General features: G+C 36.6%; 1 long non-coding RNA gene across 3 annotated transcripts; it reads right to left on the bottom strand.

Moving 5' to 3' along the window:
* Window positions 1–437: 437 nt before the first annotated feature.
* On the bottom strand, window positions 438–5,456 carry LOC103911739 (uncharacterized). Of its 3 annotated transcripts, XR_015501098.1 has the most exons (4): window positions 5,371–5,455; window positions 5,223–5,277; window positions 1,067–1,172; window positions 438–646 (listed from the first exon to the last, which is right to left on the bottom strand). It is a non-coding gene; the product is annotated as an uncharacterized LOC103911739 (long non-coding RNA). The 3 variants fall into 3 exon arrangements; XR_015501099.1 differs by lacking the exon at window positions 5,223–5,277 and having other exon boundaries at window positions 5,371–5,456; XR_015501100.1 differs by lacking the exons at window positions 5,223–5,277; window positions 5,371–5,455 and adding an exon at window positions 1,471–3,290.
* Window positions 5,457–6,308: the final 852 nt, after the last annotated feature.

The raw sequence follows: 6,308 nt of genomic DNA, 5'->3' as shown, positions 1-6,308 counted from the left end.
TTGCACAGAGCGTGCCTTATATATTCTCTGCGTCATTACTTTGCTCTTGAAATGGTTGAAATGCTACATACATTGAACCATTTCATCATTTCTACACACCTCGTGAGGCAGTCAATAACCTCGGCAGACTAACATCTACTGCTTGGTGCAATTTTGATTACTCTCTTGCCAAGAAAGACCTGCTCTTCTGATGAATGTATGTTTAATATTTAATTTGTTGGTATGTGAAAGAGATGTGCACATGTGTCATTACTTTTCGCATATGTGCTCAAAAACAAGTGAGCTGCTTACAGACAGGATTTTGAGACATTGTATGCATTAGAAGCATTTAATACATGTTTATTACATTTTTAATTAAATAGTTTATTATGTGGGAATGTGAAGTGTGTTAAGGATATATAATAGCACAGAGGAGAGAGAAATCACAAGAGATCAAATACTTTTCGATTACCCTTTAATCTGTGCAACATGAAACAGAAAATTTAGAATACATCCAATGGAAACATGCTAATTTTGCAAAAAAAAAAAATCCCATATAACACAAATACATTTTAACACTTACAGTATATGAGGTGGTTGTTCTGCAATTCCAGAAAAGTAGCATTTCACAAAAATAACTTAAAATTAGTTCACAGTTACAGGTCACCTGCGGCATAAGAAAAAAATATATATATATCAGTCTTTAAAAATTTCTTCTTCAATCTTTAAAACGCTCCACTTCTTTAAAAAGAGGCTCATTTTACAACTCCCTAGAGTTAAACGGTTGAGTGCTTTAAACCAATTCTTTAAAATCTATTCAGCTGATCTCAGGGTCTTGCAGAAGCACTATTAGCTTAGCATAATCATTGAATTACTCAAAAATGACCAAAGAGTTTTAATAATTTTTCAAGTATTCCCAAAGGTAATAAACTAGCAGACACTAAGACAAAAAGTTGACTCGATCATCTAAATAGTCTGAATCCATAGTTCTTTTGTAAAATTGCATATAACCTCTAAAACACCTCATACATGGCTGCTCACAAGGTTTATTAAATGTATAACTTTGTTATTAGAAACACTCACTTACTTTCCTTCAGATTAGACCAGGGATCGCCACAGTAAGTGGAAAGAACCGCCAAATACTCTGGCATATGTTTTTATGCAGCGCATGCCCTTTCAATCCCATCTTAGCACTGTGGGGAAAAAACATAGTGGGTACAGAAATTATTCAGAAAAGTATTACAATGTTTTACTCTTATATTGTTATATTGCAGCCATTTGCTGAAATCATTTAAATACTTCTCATTAATGTACACACAGCACCACATTTTAACAGAAAAGAACACAGAATTGTTGACATTTTTGCACATTCATTAAAAAAGAAATACTGAACTATCACATTCAGACCCTTTGCTTAGTATTTAGTTCAAGCACCTTTTTATCTGTTACAGCCATAAGTCTTTTTGGCAAAGATGCCACAAGTTTTCACACCTTGATTTGGGGATCCTCTGTCATTCCTCCATGCAAATCCTCTCCAGTTTTGTCAGGTTGGATGTACACGTTGGTGAACAGCCATTTTAGGTCTCTCTAAAGATGCTCAATTGGGTTTAAATCAGAACTCTGGCTGGACCATTCAAGAACAGTCAAAGAGTTGTTGCGAAGTCCCCCTTTATCATTTTAGCTGTGTGTTTAGTGTCCTTGTCCAAGATTAACCTTTGGCCCACTCTGAGGTCCTGACCACTCTGGAGGTTATCCCTGTACTTGGCTGCATTCATATTTCCCCCGATTGCAACCGGTCATCCTGTCCCTGCAGCTAAAAAACACATTCACAGCATGATGCTGCCACCATGCTTCACTGTTGGGACTGTATTGGACAGATGATGAGGGGTGCCTGTTTTTTTTTTCACACATACTACTTAAAATTAAGGCCAAAAAGTCATCAGACCAGAGATTTTTATCTCTCACCATCTTGGAGTTCTTCAGATGTTTTTAGCAAACATTTAGGCTTTCATTTGCCAAGCCATAAAGCCCCAACTGATCGAGGGTTGCAGTGATGGTTGACTTTCTACATCTTTCTCCCATCTTCCGAATGCATCTCTGAAGCTTAGCCACAGTGATCCTTGGGTTTTTCTCTTACTGATAGCTCAGTTTGGCCAGATGGCCGGCCCAGCTCTAAGAAGAGTTCTGGTTGACCCGAACATCTTCCATTTGAGGATTAGAGCGGCCACTGTGCTCGCACACCAGAAAGAGCATCACGCCATGCAGCGTCATGCATTTCAGAATACTAAACATAGGTTTCTATCAGGGTACACACACCACCCAGCCACGACTCTGAACACTGTTCATATTTCTGCTGCGCCACAGAGCACCATCTAAATAGTTTCATGTTAAATATCATGCGAATGTGTGCGTGTGCGATACTTTTAACTGTCATGTGCGCACCATGTCACGGCGCCGAGCAATGCATCCGGTGTGTGACCTGCTTTAGGAACCTTAAAAGACCATGAAACCCCCTTGTTTCAGCAGGGTGTTTTCACACCTCTACTTTGGAAAAAGTCAGGAAAGTGGGCGTGTCCAGCTCTGTTTGGAGGGAGTGTCAGGAGCAAAAGAGGGAGGGTCTGTAAAAAATGTGCATAAAAATAGGAGTGTCCGTTTGGGCGCGCACTGATTTTCACAGAGTCAAAACACACACACAGGGGAGAAAGACAGTAACTGTGTTTACATGGACATCAGTAATCGAATTATTTGACAAATTATTAAATGGTGGATTTTAACTGCAGTTTGGTCCTTTCATTCAGGGAATTCATTCATGCCTCTCGTGACAAATAAGATATTCGATTCAAGGAACTGCTCTAAGCGTGTATTTTTCATGCAATGTTTGTTACCACACAGCGAATGAGAGAAAAAAACCCTCAGCATTTCCCGGAAACTTAGATGCACATGGCAGGTTGCGTCAGAAAGCCGTGTGTGTTATTCCTGTCACAAAATGCGTTGAAAATCCTACACAACGGTAAGTTTGATTGTGGTGCTAACATATTTACACTTGGTGTAATACTTAGTTCAACATAAATTTGCCGTCTGAATAAACAAAGAGCACTGGTCGCTCACTTAACAAATCTGTAGAGACAGGACAATCAACACCAAATTAGAGCCTTTATTAAGAGGAGACGAGCAGCAAATCCGGATTTCACCATTTCCTGATAAGAAAAGCTCACAGGTAAAAAAAATTTCCTTAGACACGTATTGTTGTCGAGCGTCACGTGCACTGTAATCCACACGTGAGTCCAGCTGCGCTCTCATAGAGGGAAAATGAAAACAAAACCTTCATTGCAGCAAATTATAAAAGCAACACTGCACGCTTGTTTTAGCAACATAACGTGGCGTCTCTCTGCCGTCAGAACACTGTAACAGGTAAAAATGTCTTCAGGTAAAAAGGTCTTCATGCATATTAATGAAGATGCACAAAAGAGCGCGCTGATTGGTTTGAACCAAGTCTTACTTATATAGGCCCACACGGAATCTGCGCGCGCAGAATTTTGCAGATTTTTAAATGTGTAAAGCTAAATTGATTCAGTTTTTATTCAGTAATTGATTACTTTTTATTTCATATGTTAAGGTTTTAGTTTTGATACACTGCTGGATACTTCCAAAATAATTCCGCAGAAATCTGCAGATTTTTACCAAAATTCTCCGCAGAAATGGCAAAAAACATCCGCAGATTCCGTCTGGCCCTACTCATGCATTAATGCAGCACACTCAGAGACGTAATAAGGCACTCCCAGGTACAGACGTCCAGTCTACACACTGGAATACACGCTAAGATCTCATGGCCATGACGCAGCTTCAAAAATTAGTTTCAAACCGGAAGTACGAATTTACTCGAAATAACGCAAAAACAACCAATTTTCACCTTTTAGTGAAATATATGTTAATATATTATATAGTGTTTTTAGCAGCATGGGACACATATATGACTGTCAACAGCTCAAAAAATGAGTTTTGGTGTTTCGTGACCCTTTAAATGCAGCAGAATTTTTTTGTAACCTTTGCGAGATCTGCCTTGCCACAATTCTGTCTCTGCAGTTCCTTTGACCTCATGATTCTCATTTGCTATGACATGCATTGTGAGTTGTGAGGTCTTATATGGACAGGTGTGTTACTTTCCTAATCAAGTCAGTATAAGCAAACACAGTTTGGACTCAAATTAAGGTGTGGAACCATCTCAAGGATGATCAGAAGAAATGCTAGTTAAATATATGAGTGTCTCAGCAAAGGATCTGAATACTTAGGACTATGTGACATTTCAGTTTTACTTTTAAAATAAATCTGCAAAAATTTCAAAAATTCTGTGTTTTTCTGTCATTATGGGGTGCTGTGTGTACATTAATGAGGAAAAAATGTCTCAAGGAAGAAATTAAATGATTTAGCTATTTTAGCTAAGATTTTATTCTATGTTTTATTCAATATCTTAAGTACATATTAATCAAAATAACTGTTATTTTATTTCAAAATATATCTGTAACACAGAATGGCAGTATAACAACTGCCTTTGTATTTTGACATTGTTTTAAATGTTATTTAGACACCTTGCATTTAGTATACTGTTTAAATAAAATCACTTGTGTAAATGCACATGTTAAGTATTGTATGCCTATTAGACCATCATGTCAATATATCAAATTATTAATAATAATAATAATAATAATCCACTTCTGTCACTTTTAAGATATCATAAGATAAGATAATGCCACCCTATAAGTCAACTCCGAGTCAATGTACACTATTAAGCATAGCTGGGAGTTAATGCTTATCTAAAAACTGAAATACAGTGTAAGTTGAACCCATAAAATGTGCTGTCCCAAAAAAACAAACAGACTCGGTGTATTGTTTACAGCTAAACAGTATGAAATTGCCTCTCTTATTTGTATTCAGAATAGCAACATGAAAGCGAGTGTCTTTTAGGCAAAGAGAGGGAAAATATACTCAAATATTTACTGCACTGCGGTTGCCATCAGCTCTTGTTGCTAGGGAACTATATGAGTGTATTTTATAAAAGAAACATAGCTTTAACCAAAGCTGCTAAGTGTGACACCTTCGATAAATAAAGGCAGTTATATTTTGTCACGCCCACACACGAGCAACTTCAAAATATGATAAATTATTTTGTAAAACAAACTTCCACGCGACACTTTCCACCAATTTCCCCCTTAATATGGTGTTATTAATCTTTAATAATCTCATACCTATAGCCTGCCAGAGCTCACGCGGTTTATCCCCCGTTTTCGGATATGAAGATCACTGTTAAATAAGATTAAACGTTTGTATTACAGTTTTTCTGCTAAGCACTACTACTATAAGCAATATAGGCAATATGCGCTGCGGTTTTCTGACCTGGAGTGATTTATTTCATGCTGATTGCCGTGTAAATCTTTAAGTTGTCAGACGCACTTGATGCAGTCAAAATGCTCAATGCAAATGGAGGAGCAACAGGATTTCTGCCCTCACACGGTCAACCTGCTTACACTGCCATCAAGCGATTCATGATGGAACTGCAGGTGTGTTTATAACTGAAAATTCAAGTATCCTGGTGTTGATAGAGATTTGTTCAGTGGATTTATTTTATCTCCCAAATATATTCAAGCAAATGGCTGACGTCTTTTTTTTTTAAATCCTATTAAAATAGCATAAACTTTAAAGTTATAGTATACATTTGAAGTCAGACTTATTAGCCCCCCTGAATTATTAGCCCCGGCCCCTTTATTTTTTCCCCAACTTCTGTTTAAAGGAGATATTTTTTTAAGCACATTTCTAAACATAATAGTTTTAATAACTCATTTCTAATAGCTGTTTTATTTTTATCTTTGCCATTATGACACTAAATAATATTTGACTAGATGTTTTTCAAGACACTTCTTTACAGCTTAAATGATGGAAGTGACATTTAAAGGCTTAACTAGGTTAACTAAGCAGAATAGGGTAATTAGGCAAGTCTGTAGACTATTAAAAAATATATAGCTTAAAGGGGCTAATAATTTTGACCTTAAAATGTTTTTTCTTTTTTTTTCTTTTTTTTAATAAAAACTGCTTTTACTCTAGCCAAAATAAAACAAATAAGACTTTCTCCAGAGGAAAAAATATTATCAGACATACTATGAACATTTCCTTGCTCTGTTAAACATCGTGGAAATATTTAAAAAAGAAAAAATAATTCAAAGGAGAGCTAATAATTCTGACTTCAACTGTATAGGTTAAACTTGTAAAATTTCACAATAGACCCTTACTTACAAATGCATTTCTCCCCATAGAATAGAGATGCCCAAGCTAGGGCC

The sequence above is a fragment of the Danio rerio genome, chromosome 10, assembly GCF_052040795.2.
Source record: "Danio rerio strain M-AB ecotype USA chromosome 10, GRCz13ab, whole genome shotgun sequence".
Classification (NCBI taxonomy): domain Eukaryota; kingdom Metazoa; phylum Chordata; class Actinopteri; order Cypriniformes; family Danionidae; genus Danio; species Danio rerio.
The sequence above is the reverse complement of the archived record's forward strand: the minus strand, read 5'-3'. Positions and strand labels throughout refer to the sequence as shown.